Source organism: Pogona vitticeps, chromosome 12 (genome assembly GCF_051106095.1).
Source record: "Pogona vitticeps strain Pit_001003342236 chromosome 12, PviZW2.1, whole genome shotgun sequence".
NCBI classification, from domain to species: domain Eukaryota; kingdom Metazoa; phylum Chordata; class Lepidosauria; order Squamata; family Agamidae; genus Pogona; species Pogona vitticeps.
Window position 1 is genome coordinate 17475792 of NC_135794.1, and position 15864 is coordinate 17491655.

The 15864-nt window shown below is 44.0% G+C and overlaps 1 long non-coding RNA gene across 1 annotated transcript; it reads right to left on the reverse strand.

The window, feature by feature from the left end:
• Positions 1-1440: 1440 nt before the first annotated feature.
• LOC144584573 (uncharacterized) lies at positions 1441-13562 on the reverse strand. Its single transcript, XR_013538916.1, has 3 exons — positions 13380-13562; positions 11414-11527; positions 1441-1540 (listed from the first exon to the last, which is right to left on the reverse strand). It is a non-coding gene; the product is annotated as an uncharacterized LOC144584573 (long non-coding RNA).
• Positions 13563-15864: the final 2302 nt, after the last annotated feature.

Sequence of the window (15864 nt, forward strand, 5' to 3'; positions counted from 1 at the left end):
CAAGCAGGAAAATGAGTTTCTAACATATTTTTCAAAGGGTTTCTGTTCTTCTTTGAGCAGAAGCCATTTTCAAAGATGTGACTTATCAAAGGGGAGTTTGGATGTGGATCCTGAGAAGCCAAGTGTCCCTTTGAGACCCACTAGGGGAACAGGCGTGGGTGGAAAATTTGCCGTATCTGGAAGAGCCCTTCATTGCTCAAAAAACAGAAAGCGACCGAAGTAGGACACCTATCTGCATATACTGTATACTAATGAATATGTACAGATGAAAAATAAAAAGCTTTTTTAAATGATTGAACAAAATTACCATACATCTCCCCGGAGTGGAGAATACTATAACAAGGTGAGCAAGGTGATGGCTGAATCTCCAATGCAGGTACTAACTGTGGATGGGCAACGTCAAGGCACCCTACTCGTCTTTAAGTAAGACTTGGATTAGAGAACCCTTTAAATGGAGGACATCTTGCAGAAGAGGACTGTACTCTGGAGTGCAGGACTGTAAAAAGAGACCTCTTGACCAGTCCACTGTTCAGATTTTATTCTAGTGCCTCCCAGCCTTGGGTCCCCAGATGTTCTTGGACTACAACACCCAGAAATCTTGGCCAGCACAGCTAGTGGTGAAGGCTTCTGGGAGTTTTAATCCAAGAACATCTGGGGGTCAAGGTTGGAAAGCACTGTTTTCTATGGTCTACCATTGTAATCAGCCCCGTAAAGGGTGGCTGATGCTCCAGGATTATGGGAGTTAGGCAAAGGATTTGAATAATGCCATGCTGGCAAAGCTGGTGGAGAGGATGCAAGACTATACAGAATAATTGTGATGCAAAGCTATAGAGAACACTTGTAAAATACATTTTTGAAGGAAGGAAGGAAGGAAGGAAGGAAGGAAGGAAGGAAGGAAGGAAGGAAGGAAGGAAGGAAGGAAGGAAGGAAGGAAGGAAGGAAGGAAGGAAGGAAGGAAGGAAGGAAGGAAGGAAGGAAGGATTAGTTTTGCTATTTATTATATAGCTTTCTTGAATTTCTCTTCTAATGACAAGAAATTTGCACAATGTGCTCCTGAAATGCTGAAAAATGGTAAGGCCCAAGTTGTTGATATTATGTTTTGAAACTAGGCAGACATTTTATGTTTAGGGGTTGGCAAAGTTAATTTTTGGGCTGGCAGCTGTGCTGTAATGATGTTTAGTTTGAGCTGGCAGCTATGTCAACACTGGAGATTCCAGGCAGGTCCTTTTCTACAATTCCAAAATAAGGGCTAGCCTTCTCATCACCGTGCTGGGCTTTTCCACAATCCTTTGCTATAAAAGTGCTGGTGGAGGATTCTGCCCAAATAGCCGCAGCTCAGGTACCATGTAGTTCATCCAACTGCAGAACATTCCAGTCGTCGTCATCGTCGTCGTCGTCATCGTTGTTGTTGTTGTTGTTGTTGTTGTTGTTGTTGTTGTCGTCGTCGTTGTCGTCGTCGTCGTCGTCATCATCATCATCATCATCATCATCATCATCATCATCATCATCATCATCATCATCATCATCACCGTGGCGTCTTCTGAAAGAAGAGCAGGAACAGATAACACATTCATTCTTTTTGCTTCATTCATGTGGTGGGAAGCAGGATGCTTTACCTGTACAGCAGAGACCAAGGTTCAGATGCCCATCCATTCTCAAAGCTTACTGGGTGAATTTGGACCAGCATTATCCTACTTGCATTGTGTTGGTGCAAATATGAAATGGACGAACCCCTAGGTATACTGAGGACATAATTAACAAATTACTGTATGTCATTAACATACAGAGCTCCTATATGGAGAATTTGTGCAGGGAAATTGCCCCAGAGGGAGACCACAGCTGCGATACAAGGAGATCTGCAAGCAGGATCTTAAGACCTCCAAAGATGGGAATTTTGGATATTTCGTCCTGGTGGAGAATCCATCAAGGACCCTCATGGAGATAGAGAGATTTCCTGGGACAGCAGCAGAGAAAAATGCTGAATGTTTGAGGGTGGGGGGTCCCACTTCTTGTGGATTTCCTGCAGAAGATTATGTTCGGCAGTCCTGCCTGTTTGTGCCTGAAATACACTCCACATGATTTTCTCTTTGCAACTCTAGTCAATTTCGAGCCCGTGCATTGGTCAATTGCAGGTGGTTGGCTTAGCTGGAGCCTGAAACTGACCAACAAAGCTAACCTGGGATCTGTGCAATAATATGACTTGATGAGGCAATGTTATACCCACTTTGTAAAATCGGGTGTCTTATTCTGCAGTGAAATTGGGCCGGTTTTTTCCCCCAATAGGGAAATTGGCAATGGCAGCCATATACCCCTAGTGTGAATTGGTCTCCTTTGCTACAAATGTTGTCTCAATTTAGAAAGGCACTGTGTTCCCCAGTGTATATGTTGTTCTGAGTTGCATCTAAAGGAACCATGTCCGTGCCTCGAATAAACATTTGGTAGGTGCAGAGCTGAAAATATTTACATTAACCAGTTTTTATCTCAGGAGACCTGTTCGTGTTTTCCTTTGTTATAAAAGCATGCCATTTTTCTTCTCAAACTGAAAGGGCTGTAAACAGAATGCATATAATTGTCCTGTGTTTTTTTTTCAGAAAGAATCTGGATCCTTGGATTTGAATATCTCCTAAGCAGCTCACTTATCGCCCGCTGCTGAGTTGAGTGGTAAATATTTGAAATATATAAGAGGGGTAGCATTAAACAACCTTTCATTCAAGCAAACACATTCATGTTTTAATTCGAGGAATACAAAGCTCACGTTATTCTCAGCTTAGCAAGATGGGGGCCCTCCTGCACACTTTATGTTACCTGCAGAAATCATCCTTGTTACTTTCCAGCTGGTTTTAGATCAGTATCCATAATGCAGGAGGAACTAACAAAGAACGGTGTGTCACATTTTTATGGTAAACTACAGTCCACTTTCTCAGGTATATGGAGCATGATCAGACAGGTTCAGGCTCTTGGGGATGAGGAAGAATTTTATTTCATTTAGTTTTCATGTCCTACCATGTGGGGAAACAGAAACTCAATATATCCAGGACCAGCGCTTGACTGCTAAATACTTCTGCCTCTGAATGTGTTCAGATGTGCCGGTATAGAAACGCGGGTAGCCACCTTGCTTTTCATCTTTAACACATCTATGAGAACAAGATACAACAGGATCCCCTTCGTGCTGGACATAGCCCTCCCTGTTGAGTTTGGCGAGTAAAGATGTGTTTACTTGAACAATTTATTTCAGTTCATTCGGCAACCTTCACAAATCACATGCCGAAGAGGGAACGGATATGATTTTTAAAGTTATTTATGATCTCCTCAGGGCCTGGTTTTCCCACCTCAGTCCTCTTTGGAGGGCTGGCTTCCTTGAGAATAGGCCCTTATTTGAGTTGGGCACAAGTGGCCAGTTTGTCTTTCGGATGAATAGAGGTTCGGTGCTTCCCAGCCCTGCCTCCTCCAGCAGACGCCCACTCAAGAGGCACCACACAGAGGAGGCAGAGGAGGGAAGCCAGGGTGCTGCCTCTGAGTGGGTTGCCCACTAGAGGAGGTGGGGCTGGGATGCGTCAAACACCTATTTGTCCAAAGGACAAACCGGCACAAACCACCGAACCAAAAATTTCTGCCCATCTCTAGTCCTGAGCAGAGATGACAAACGTTATTCTTTAGGACTATAACTCTCAAAAGCTCATCGCTGGCTGAGGAATATGGAGAGTTATAACCCCAAAATCTAATTTTATCCATCTCTGTCCCTGGAGGGATTATATTGCTCACAAGAAGCCGAGATTTCTCTTTGAAAGGGAATAGCTGTAATCCGCAGTCCGATGGCACCCAAATCGGCACTGAGATTTTCTGACATCATTTTTTTCTAGCCAGTCATGTAATTTGCTATATAAAGATCGTTACGTTGTGGCTTTTTAAAAATTCCTCTTGAATGTTCAGTGTGCAGTCTCCATCACGACAGCTGAAATAGGCACCCCATGCTTTCTCCGTGGTGTACTTCCTGGCGGATCAATACTGCTTCTTTCAATTTAGGTCTTGAAACTACAATTAAAATCTCTGTCCAAGCAGTGAACTTATGCTGATACATATATTCAACCCTAGAGCCATTTAAAAAACAATAATAATGTAATCCTAATTATCTCTAGTTAGGAAGGCATAATTAAGGAGCCCTGTGGCAAATGATGAGCGTCTAGAAAGCTTCTCCTTTGTAAGCAGGCTTCATTATGACCATGACTCTTAAGAGCAGGAGACAGGAGAATAAATTGGCTGTCATTGCTACATCATCAATACAACGGACACCTAGCAAATACATTGTTAGTCTGCAGTGAAAAAGTACAGAGAATGAAGAGTGGGAAAGACACTCACTCTCTCTCTCTCCTCTCTCTCTCTCTCTCTCACACACACACACACACACACACTCTCACAGAGAGAGAGAGAGAGAGAATCCTTTTTCACGGAAAGAACAGATAGCCTGATTTGATAGCTGAAATGCAACAGTTGCATCAAAAATGTAAATGTGAAGTAGACCCATTCTTAGTTGGGGCCATATGGACCCCTGAGGGACCCTGACGCATTTGAAGGGGGCCATGGGCAGAGACCTCACCTTGCCAACAAAAGTCCGAATAGTCACAGCTATGGTTTTTCCAGTAGTGATGTATGGAAGTGAGAGCTGGACCATAAAGAAGGCTGACCGCTGAAGAATTGATGCTTTTGAATTATGGTGCTGGAGGAGGCTCTTGAGAGTCCCCTGGACTACAAGGAGAACAAACCTATCCATTCTGTAGGAAATCAACCCTGAGTGCTCACTGGAAGGACAGATCCTGAAGCTGAGGCTCCAATACTTTGGCCATCTCATGAGAAGAGAAGACTCCCTGGAAAAGACCCTGATGTTGGGAAAGTGTGAAGGCAAGAGGAGAAGGGGACGACGGAGGACGAGATGGATGGACAGGGTCACTGAAGCGAACAACATGAGTTTGACCCAACTCCAGGAGGCAGTGGAAGACAGGAGGGCCTGGTATGCTCTGGTCCATGGGGTCACAAAGAGCTGGACACAACTAAATGACTAAACAACAACAACAAACGGGCTATAATCAATTCTTCACACACCACGTTATAAGGTTTGTTGTATGACTTATACAATCATAACACAGCCTATATTGCTTTAATATTATGTTTATGGCATGGCCAAAATAAGGTTGAGAATGGTCGGACAAGACAACTGGAACATTTATTCTATGTGAGAGGCTCACCACTTCTTCTTTTAATGTCTCTCCTCCTAATACAATAACTCTTTCCCCATAATCTTGTGGACTGCATAAGTGTAAAGTTACCGGGATCAACAGATTTTCTTTTCTTTTTCTCCTTAACATGCAACACTGATCTATATTGGCCAAAATCCCATTGTGCATCATCATCATCATCATTGTTATCGTCGTCATCAATTGAATCCAGATCATCAATAGAGTTAGAGTGGATCTGTCTCTTTACTTGAGTGCACCATTTGAAGGTATCTTTTTCCAAATATGTCTTTCCACGTACACAATCTCTTCAAACATGAATTTTAACTATATTGGCCCAAATCCTTTTTAGTTACACCTAGGAACATAAATTAGTGTAACTGTCAGCCTTCAAGAGGGTGCAAAGCTGGCTTAGGTGTTTCTTATGACGCAAACTCAGTGGATACTGGTGTGTGATAGGAAATGCTTCTGCTGACTTCATCACATTCAGCAATTTGCCACTGAAAGTTATACCAATAGGGCATTGCTGGCAGAAATAAGCAACAGGATTCGTTCCATTTATATATATAGTTATTAGAATACAGTGGTGCCTCGCATAGCGAGAGCTCCGTTTAACGATGAATCCACATAGCGATGTGGATTTTGTGATTGCAAAAGTGATTGCATTGCAATGTTTTAGGTGGCCAAAAATCGCATTGCGATGATCGGTAAGTGTTTCGCTTACCGATCTTCGCATTGTGATGTTTCAGAAACAGCTGACCGGCAGTTCCAAAATGGCCGCCGGATCAACAAAATGGCCACCCGCAGTGTTTTCGCGGCGATTCCTCGCTTACCGAGGCAGCGAAAATGGCAGCTCTATGGAGGATTCCCGCTTAATGGTGAGTTTATCCCCCATAGGAATATACAATAGGGCATGTTTAATGCGTTCCTATGGGGTTTTTATTTCCGTATAGTGACGTTTCTGGATAGCAACGATATATCCGGAACGGATTATCGTCGCTATCCTGGGCACCACTGTATATTCAAAATCATATCTTGCAAATCTTACTGCAGTTGAGTAGATGTGTGCGGGCAGGCAGGCATCCATGTGTGTGTGTGTGGGAGGTGCCTGTGTGCAGCCACACATTCCTCTAGCCCTCAAAAAGGTTGAAAACATACGATGTGGCCCTCATGCCCAAAGGTTTAGAGACCCCTGTTGTAAGCAGACAGTTGTCTTGCAGATGATTTATCCTGATTAGATCTGTGAGATCCAGTCTTACCCAATTTGTCAAAGTATTGTAGGAAACGGACGTGCCCTGTTGCCCATTCTGGAACCTGGCCTCAGTCCCGCCAGGATTTGCCTGCTTGTGGCTGACCCCGGTCTGCATGAGCATAAGAAGTGAAATGTTCACATTTGACTTAAGAACAGAGAATTCCAAATTGTTTTATCTAAAAGGGATATTCTTTGATAACGGTCACTTAAGAAATTAAGCAGTTATGTCTATGTGAACATATAAGTGTGTACAACTGTAGCCCGAGTCTTTGGGCAGCCTAAGGAACACGGATGGATGTTCCTAATAATGAAAGAAGGAAAATGGTATAAAACTCTCGTTGCTATAAGCAATAAGAACCTTTGGGAGCAGCTAATTCTGTCTTCTCCCAGCTGGTGGAACAGACAGGGACAAAAGAGCTCTGTAGAATTAGACCCTGTCCATTTTGTTGCAATCAGAGCTGGACAAAATATATTTTTGGACTGTGTCAATTTTGGACATAATTCCCACATCAGTTTAACACACACATATGGAAATTCACATTTATTTCATGCACCACTTTCCTGAACGTATGCATTTTGTATAAACCTATCCCTACTATATGCATTTCTATGGTGCATATTTTATACACTATTTTCTTAAATATACACATTTTTAATGCAACTTCCTCAAAGGTTTGCATTTCTGTGTGCAATATGTTGAGCTGAAGAAGGGCTACAAATGCCAGATATGTCAACAACTGAAATGATAATTACTGTGATTCTCATATTAGGGTGCGAGGTATGCATTAGCTCCGCTTAATGAAAAATGTGGATCAAATGAAATTGTCTCCCATCCCTTGCTCTGCTCCATCTAAAAAACCCAAAAATACAAAAAACCCCTGAAATCCTCTTGATGTAACTATGCCTGCAGAAGAGTGATGACATTGCGATCAGTGGGTGATTTTCAGAAATTAAAGACTTCTTCCTCCTACCCCAGAGCTCCCACGGCTTCAACACAAGATATTACATGGAGTTGGACAAACTGCGGGACAAAAGAAGGAAGTTTTAAATTACCAAAACTGGTGCTCTCCTGATAACATTATCACCTGTTCACAGGCATAAGTTATACAACAAGATTTCAGCCACTGAGCACTGATTATCCAATTCCTTTGAGATCAATACTACAATCCTCTACATGCTTTCTGGGTGGTAGGTCCCTTTGACATTAAGAATTCTTACACTTTAAAAAAAGAATTAGTTGTAAACCACTTAGAAATCCTCGGTTATTGGGCAATACTGTATATGAATATTGCATTTTTCAAAGAAAAAAATAAGCACGTACAGGATTAAACTGTCTAACATGCCAGGCTGTTTTTGTATTGTCTTATTACATTAGCTTCCGCCCCCCGCCCCACCTAAACAAATAACAACAAATCCAACGAGTTGCTTGGAGATGATTAAAGAAAAAAAGAAATCACTCTCCAAGAGGTTTCAACTTCATGCCTCGAGGTCTGGAAGCCTATTTTTCAGACGGTCTAATTTTGTCATTCGTGGTGCATCTGCTCAAATTAGATTCAGGGAGGGAAATAAATGAAAAATATTGCCCATGGGCTTTTGGGTTTATCAGAAGAGCCTTTGAAGGAAAGACAGGCGAGGGAAGGAAGCCTTGTTCAGGAGCGCTTGCGCTCTCTCTGCTGATATGAAATTTAAAAAAGCGTCGGGGGCTAAACAAATTCAAAGAGGACAAGGACAGCTAAGATGATAAGGCTCATGGGTTCAGTTTGGAGACTGAAACAAATGGAACTTGGGAGAACCGAGTGGCAAGATGAAAGCTGCCTTTGAAGCCAGTTAAAGAAAAGTTCCGATGAGTTCCTGACCCCCTCTTTCTTCTCCAGATCCCCTTCTCCAGGTCCTAAATATTTCCAGGCCAGCACCTGGGACCTCAATAGCGTGAGGTGGATTTCCTGGTAATTTCTCAGAGCAGGCCCTCTCATCGTTCCCCCTCCCTTTTTCCTTCTCTCCTTGCCCAAAGTACTGTACAGCCGTGCCCCGCTTAATGATTACCCCACATTACAACGAATCCACTTCACGACGATGGTCTAAATGGGTTTTTTTTTTCGCTTTGCAAAGATCGGTTCCCTGCTTTGGGAACCGATTCTTCGCATTACGATGATCAAAACACCTGATCATTGGGTTTTCAAAATGGCTGCCGGGTGCTTAAAATGGCTCCCCGCTGTGCTTAGGGATGGATTCCTCACTATACAGGCACCGAAAATGGACGCCGAAAATGGACGCCCATTGGAATGCATTAACCGGGTTTTAATGCGTTTCAATGGGTTTTTAAATTTCGCTTTACATTTTCACTCTACAGCGATTTCATTGGAATGAATTAACATCCTTAAGCGAGGCACCATTGTATTAGAGAACCAGTGGCCAATAAGTCAAGGGAGCCGTGAGTTGAAAAAGAAATTGAGAACCACTGGTCTATTGGAAATGGGCACGAGCTCTGGGTGAAGGCCAGAACTTTGGTTCTTCCACAGCACTCCACCAGACTGAACCTTTTCAATTTATCCCGTACATTCCACTCTGCATCACATCACTCTTTCATCTCCATCAAGACTGGAGGGGCGTTTTCAGCCCAATCCAGTTTTAGATAGTTTCATGGTGGCCAAAAATACTTAAGTGGCAAAGAAAACACCAAATATCTACAAACTTTTTTTAAGCTCCGAGGAGCTAAACCAATGGAAAGGGTCATCCACATTTTAGAAGAGGACAAAGAAACCACAGGCCAGCTGAGAAACCTCTCTAACTTATGGGGGAAGAGGCTGTGGACATTTGAGGAAGTCCGGAGGGATGGATTGGGGCTACTTTCAGGGAGGTCCTTTGTCTTAATTTTTTCTGGTTCCTCCTTCAATTTCTCTTACTTTCAAAATGAGCGGGATCCTGGCAATTGGAAGTCCAACCTTTTGGAAACTCATAGTTTCTGAAACAGAACTTTCATTTCCTGCTGCAACCTTCTTATGCAAATCTATTTTCTGGTCAGGATAGGTGCTCTGTGTCATGGAATTTCCTACCAATCGCAAAGCGACTTTTCTTTCTTTTTTTGGCCTGTTTCACAGGACTCATTTCGGGTTCCCTTCCTTGAGCTGGTTCAAATATCTGGGGTTTGTATATGCACAGGAGTGTAGAAGGTTTAAGGAAATGAAGCATAGCAGTGCCCTCTAAAGGAGATCCTTTGCATTGCATGCTGTCACTTTTTAGCTGTGGCTTTCCTTTCAATAATAGCCTCTGTTTTCGCCCCCAATGCCTTCGTCTTTCAGTTTATTCCATCTGAAAGAATGCCTACAGCACGTATTTGCTTCCTATTGCATCTTGATAATCGTCTGCAATGATCAGCATGAATAAGTGGAGTAAAATCCAAGCACTAGCAGGTGAAAAACCGCAACTGAATTTCAACATGACAAAAAGTTTCCTGGAACTTCTGTTTCTTCTCCAATACAGACTGGGAAACTTAGACAGGCAGTGAGAAGACGGGTGATAATGTCCATTTTGTCCAATCCACATAGATTTCTCAAGTCCCATCTTAGGAATTTTGAGGAAGGATTTGCTCTTCAGCATTGCTCTGTGGCTTACGTCTCTGGCTGGAGAGCCAAAGGTTAGGAGTTCGATTCCCCACTGTGTCCTCCTTGGCAGGGGCTGGACTCGATGATCCAGTTGTGCAGTATTAAGATGATGATGATTAGAATACATACTGTAATTATAACCCCTTGCCCATGCACAGATAAACACAGCTGTGGTTTTGAAAACATATACAATATCTAGATATCTAACATTTCTTTGTAGAATGGTCTGGTCTGTTGCTTGGTCACAGCAATGTTTCCAAATGTGGAGGCCACCATTCAGTTTGGACTGACTCCCATCATCCTTCGCCCAATGCCAGATTATACATGCTCAGCTTTCTCAAACTGATCTGTCTCTCCTGCTAGAGTTAACTGGAATAACCTTCACCTTTGTCTTCTTTTTCCCTAGACTCTTGTTGACTCTCTAACATCTCAAGATGGCTTCAAACCGGTAGGTGAACAATCCAAATATGTACCATGAATTGTTGGACTTTGGTTGAACATTGCCACCTACTGGAAAGCAAAGAGAACACCAGTTTTTAGCCTCACTTGCAGTCCCTGAGCAAAAAAATGGTTGCATAAATGGAACTAGAGATGCCCCCAAATGCAGGTGGCCAGCTGGATTATCTCCCATCACCAGACTCCACCGGACCACTTACGTGGCCGGAATCATCGTCAGCGCGCCAGTCACAGCAGCGGCTCAGCCGTGGCACCTTGCTTGCCCAGCCACTCAGGAAATGGGGTGGGAGGGTGAGTCTTCCTGATCAGCCACGGAGTGAATGGGTGAGCAAGGAGGTGTTGCTGTGGCAGCTGAGCTACTGTTGCGATTGGCATACTGGTGATGACTCCAGCCATCCGTGGCACGTGGTAAGTAGTCCACTGGAGTCTGGGGGTGGGAGATAATCAGGCTGGCCACCTGTGCCGGGGGGGCTTTGTATTTGTATACAAATACAAAGCCCCCATCTCTAAATGGAACTATATGCAACAAGGGTTTTTCCTCTTAGAGTTGATGGCTTTATTAAGCTCTACTACTTGATATCTCTTGGGTGCAATAATACTTTGAAAGTTCAATGGATAGCCTTGAAGAGAAGCACATTTGTCACTCAGCCTTGTTCCTAGAAGATGCTTTGTGACTAAGTCAAGGACTTTGTAACACTCATTTCTAAGTTATGATCAACAAAGAGCTAGTATTTTGGAGTAATTGCTTCTGTTTCATGTGGTAACAGTTCAGTCTTTTAACCATGGAAAGACTATTGTCTCTTGAGGCCTTGACAGATGAGGTGACTCCCTGCAATTAATAATAATTTGGTGCCTTCATGTCAGATCTGACTTACCTTGGTCCTTGCTAAGCTTTCCTAGATGGAGAATATTCAGAAGCAGTTTGCCTTTCTCTTCTTCTGGGGGTGCTCTGAGACCTGTGCATACATGACCTGACAGATTCTGAGATGCTGTTGTCAAAAAAAAAAAAAAAAAAAAAAAATGTTTACTCACTTCTGCTAACTGAACTGCTTGAGGCGATCCTGAAAGACAGAGCTGTAATCAGCTCCTGTTCTATCATGCCCCTAAATGAATTGATTACTGATAGGTTTTCATTTTGCGACATTTTGGCTGCAATCCCATATGCAGTGTCTTGAAAATACGCCCCACTGGGCTCAACGAGGAATTTCAGGAGATAGCGGAGAGCTCCACCCTTAATTAGCAATGATTATAAACCTGAAGAACAGAAAGTCATGCTTCTTCACCTCATGTCTTCCCACCAGAGGTGAAATCATAGGTTTCCCTATAGCTTATAGATCTCCGAAGGTCAGAAGAAGCCATCTAAATCTGCACCAGCTCTTGGATGTCCACTTAGATCAAGCTATACATCAAAGATATCAGAACCAGAGATGGACATGAACTGGTTCATCCCAGTTCTGCACAGGTGCTGCTGCTCCCTTTCCCCCACCTTCGCTGCCTCAATCAGCCACTCACTAGCATAGGCATCCTTCAGTCTCGAGAGACTATGGTAACATGCTCTGAATCGAGGAGTGTCCTCTCCAGAGCATGAAGCCCGGGTAAGGTAATATGGAGGATAGGCTGTTACCCAAGCAGCAGATCCCCCCTCTCCACATTGCTGAAATGGTCCAATGGAAAGGCAAGAGCCGATACAACTGGTTCCAGCAACGTCGCAGGAGTTGGCAGAATGACACATGCTGCCTTCGGGACTCCAGCTCCGGATTTTGCCTCGAGGTTAACTCCTGAAGCCTGTTCCATAAGTGGATACAGCTGCAAGGCAGTGGAGGTTTGAAATCGGAGTTTTCCTTCTCCTAGATGGGCTGCCTTCCATGGCTGACGAGCCCCACTTAGGTGGGGCCACTCACTAGGCTCAGCATTCTAGCTTCCTGCACATCCTCGGCTGATCTCCCAGTCATGAGCAAGAGCGCAGACTTCTCTACCCAGCCCTTTTGTTTACGTAAGAGATCAGCCCGGAGAGCAGGGCAAAGAAGCCTCAGCTCTTGCCAAGGCTGGAAGATCAGTTGAGGAGGTGCAGGAAGCTAGCAGGCTGGACTTAGTGAGTGGCTGATTGTCTTCACAAACAGGGGTGAACTGAGAGGCATCTGTTTGTGCCCATCTCTATCCAGAACTTCCATTGCATTGGTGGCCTACTGAAGCTTCTCCTTGAAAAAGAGATTCTTGTAAGGCAAACTTTTCTGCCTGTTGTGCATGCAAGAAGTTGTTGAGTATTAGCTTTTCAAATCTGTCACCATGTTTAGTGTTGACTTTAAGCTGCCCGCTCTGGAAGTGCAGAAAAAATAATTTTATTTTCTCAGGCATATTCTTAAAGGTCCATCACTTAGCCCTATTGGGAAATTAAGTCAGAAAAGACTGAAATCATCAGCTCCTACAGTTTCTGTATTCTGAAAAGGGAAGTAATGTGTGCCTGTATTTGGAAAGCATTCATAAAAATGAAGGAAAACATTTCCAATCAGATTTAAAGTGAAATGTAGGAGTCCAAAGCAGTGCTCAGATCAAAGTGGGATTCTTCAACGTGTCAAGTAGTACTGGAATAAAAAAATCAGGAAGTCTAAAGCACACTATTTTAACCATAAACATGAATTGACATGACTGGAAACCAGTGAGCTGTTTACACATCATGCCCTTAATTTAAAAAAAGAACTGCTACAGCTGCTTGAGATTCCCAATGCACATCAATGGGAAGCTTAAGCATTCATTCTGATCCAGGGCAGAAATCAAATTGGAGGGGCCAAAAATTGCTGATGACTGCACTAGAATACACCCCAAAGCCTTGAACCGACTTACTTGAACCGGGACTTCTGCTGCAAAGCCCTGACCGCTATATAGTGGAAAGACTCAAGAACGGCCGGGTCCCTAAATCAACCCTGCCATCTGCTGGACAATCTGTAAAAGATGGGCACAAAGGCAAGACTGGTCATTCTGGGATCTCTCCACCAAGCAATTCTGCTTTGCTGTCCCAGATCTTTGACTACACCTCCACAACCCTGCCTTCCCGCCTGCTACCAGGATGAAGAGGAGATAGGACTGATGTTTCTCACCGTTGTTTAGCCCCCCCCCCCCAAATAAAATTCCCACTGAGAGGAAAGAAATATTTGACACCATTGCCAGGGTGACTTGATTGCACCCTCTTAGGGCTCTGGGTGACCGATGGGCAGGTTGGAACTGGGAGATCCTCTTGAATCTTGCCCCCACCACCCAGCCCAAGAGCCCTTGCTACCATTTCCCTCCAGCACTGGATCCCTGACCTTCCAGCAATGGGGAGGCACCGCCATTTCCAAAGCGGGAGAAGGGAAGGGTGATCCCAGATTGAAATGGAACAGGAGGCAGTCAGAGATCAAGAAGTAGAACACAAATGTGGGGTCGTGTTAGAAATCAAAAAGGGGGTATCACAGCAGATGCAATTTATCAGAGCCCCCACAGCCCTGGGACAAACCTAGCAGGAAGAGAGGCTTTGGGAGCTTCTGCTGTGTTTGCCTAGGTGGGGGACCCTCTGGCTGATGCTGCTGGGCAGCTGCAGGACACAACGCCCCCCCAAGGTTTCCCCTTTCAGGGCAGCGACCCCAGGGTACTGCCTCCCCCTCCCTCCCCACCATTCAGGGACAGGAGGTTCAGCAGGGGGATTGTATAGTCACTACTTTTAGCTTATAGATTGTGTTGACATTTCTGTGAGGCACACCTTGGGTCCTAGAGGATGCAGCCTGGAGGAAGCAATGGGGTAGCGGACTGTGTTTTAACATAATACTGTGGATCTCAGTGCCTTGGGTGGGTGGGGGGCATATATGAACTTCAACATAAGGGAAGCTGAAAAAAATATTTAAGGGAGTCAGCAGAAATCAAGAAGTTCCTATCTTAGGAAGTTAAAATGACTAACTGCTTTAGAAGTAAGTGTGTGCCTTCACATCTCATTCATGACTGCTTCTTATCAATTTTTCTTCTCTTTTTTTAGGATGGACATGGTTTGAATATGCCCGCAAGATAAAGGAGGAGATTGATAACAAATGCATAATCTTAGAATGTATTGAACAACACATCTAAGCATCACGTGGTTAACCCTGGGAAAATGTCTGCTTGTAATGCCTTCACTGAACATGTCTGGAAACCTGGTGAATGTAAAAATTGCTTCAAATAAAAAAACCACAATGCCCCCCCCCCAGGTTTCCCCTTTCAGGGCAGCGACCCCAGGGCACTGCCTCCCCATCCCCTCCCACCATTCAGGGACAGGAGGTTCAGCAGGGGGGTTGTATGCTCACTACTTTTAGCTTATAGATTGTGTTGAAATTGCTGTAAGGCACCTTGGGTCCTAGAGGACATTCTGCTCCTCTCTTCCTGGTCATTTCATTGGGCTGGCATCTTTGTTGAGGAAGCTTCGCTTCCTGAGCCCCAAGAATGCGGCCCCTGGTCTCATGTGGGTCCGGCCCACCCCTCTCCACATTTGACTGATTTAAACTGATTCCAAAAATGGATCAGATATTTTAAATCAACCACCCAATAATGCATCAACCCGGATAAAAATAAAACAATCTTTTTAAAAGGAATAAAAATGACACAAAAATCATAAGGGAATAATCTTCATGAAATGAACAAGAACAGAAAATGTTTCTTAATCATAGCAAGTCCGTGGCCTAGTAAAAAAAAAACATATATTTTTGGATTTACATCTGTCCTGAACTCCCCAGAACTGGCATGGAAAGCAAAGGAAGCTTCAAAGTGAGAGGCCAGGAAAATTTTGAGACATTGCCAACTGAAAAGCAAATAAGAAATTTTTAAGCGTTATGATAGAAGGTAGTATTGTGAAAGGACATTGTTTTTCAAACAATATACCACCCATCAGTTCAAAGCTCCTTTGCACAACTGACTACCAAAGATTTTGATGCATGGGAGAGTTTATTTATTTATTTATTTACAATACAGTGGTGCCCCGCATAGCGACGATAATCCGTTCCGGAAAAATAGTCGCTATACGGATTTGTCGCTATACGGGGCGAAAAAGCCCATAGAAATGCATTAAAATGTGATTAATGCATTCCTATGAGCTTCAAACTCACCGTTCAGCGAAGATCCTCCATAGCACGGCCATTTTCGCTGTTCGGTAAGGGAGGAATCCATCCCAGAAACAGCAGGCGGCCATTTTGAAACCGCCAGTCAGCTGTTATAAAAGCATTGCTATGATCGGAACTGATCATAGCAAAGCGAAGTTCCACTGCCAGCCAGCCCCGGACGACGCCCGGCCTCCTTGCCGGGGCTGTCCCGGGGCACAGATGGGTGGGCC